Source organism: Nothoprocta perdicaria, unplaced genomic scaffold (genome assembly GCF_003342845.1).
Source record: "Nothoprocta perdicaria isolate Ctin4 unplaced genomic scaffold, notPer1 scaffold_372, whole genome shotgun sequence".
NCBI lineage: Eukaryota > Metazoa > Chordata > Aves > Tinamiformes > Tinamidae > Nothoprocta > Nothoprocta perdicaria.
In genome coordinates this window covers 325,806-326,924 of record NW_020455613.1, presented here as the reverse complement: position 1 = coordinate 326,924, position 1,119 = coordinate 325,806, and the positions used below count along the sequence as shown (strand labels likewise).

At 70.6% G+C, this 1,119-nt stretch overlaps 1 protein-coding gene across 1 annotated transcript in view; it reads right to left on the bottom strand.

The window, feature by feature from the left end:
• Positions 1-1,119, bottom strand: part of KCNH4 (potassium voltage-gated channel subfamily H member 4) — an 11,098-nt gene that overhangs the window by 2,088 nt on the left and 7,891 nt on the right. The gene's annotated exons all lie outside the window — the stretch shown is intronic.

Here is a 1,119-nt window from a genome sequence, read left to right as displayed (position 1 = left end):
CGCCGCTCCGCCCCGCCGCACGGGAGTCTCGCAGGCCCCGGCCTTCACTTCCGCCTTTCACCCGTTCCGCTTCCGGATCCGCCCACCCCTTCCGCTCGCCGCCGGTAGACCACAGGCGGTGAGGGGTGCCAATCAAAGGTGCCCCGCCCCACCAGCGCTCCGCCCCCGCGCCGGCCGCACCGCCTCACGTGGCGGTGCTGCGTGACGTCATGGCACGTCTTCCGCCGCAGGGGGTGATGGGAGTTGTAGTCTGCGGCACTTCGGGGAGCCCCGAGGGGGCGGGGGAGCCTCTGGCTTTGGGATCCCGGGGGATCCCGGAGGATCCCAGGGGATCCGGGACAAGGGGCGCCTCGGGGCACGGGAAGTCTCAGTACAAAGGGAGGGATCCAAGTACATTGGGGGATCCCAGAACTTGGAGGTCTCTGGGAATGGGGAATCCCGGCGCACGGGAGGGGGAAGGGGCAGGTCCTGGTGCAGCCCCAGGTCCCGGTGTACAGGGGGTTCCTGTTCACAGGGACCGGCGCCGCCGGACGTCCTGGGTGCCCCGCATCCCTTCCCGCGTCCCGGCGGGCTCTGCTGAGAGCCGCCGCCGAGGGAGCCCCAGAGCCGGGGCTGGAAAAATAGACCTTTATTCCGCGTGTCCGTGAAGGGCCGGAGGCCGGCGGGGTGGGCTGTAGAGGGGGGAATAAACTACAAAAATCGGCTCCCCGGCGCAGGGACGGGAGCCACCGGCACAGAGACCCCAAAAGCGGGACCGGAGCCGCCCGGCTTCGTGCAGCGACCGGCGGCAGCGGTGCCCGTGGGCGGAGGAGGCACCGGGCACAGGCATCGAGTACCGGGAACTGGGCGCTGGACACCGGGAAAGGGAGCGGGACGAGAGTGGCTCCTCTTATAAGGAGAAAAGGAAAGAGGCGGGAAAAAAGTGGGAAAGAGTATCAAACACGTATCAAAATTCCTGTCGAGGGGTGGGGAGGGCGCGGAGGGGGCCCGCGGTGCCGCCGAGCTCCCGCCGCGGCTCCGGGGGGAGAAGCGGGAGCGGAGCGGGGCTGGTCCCCGCCGGCGCCCCGGGACGGGGTCAGTGGAGGGCGGCGGGGCTGGAGCGCAGCGCGGGGCGGCCGG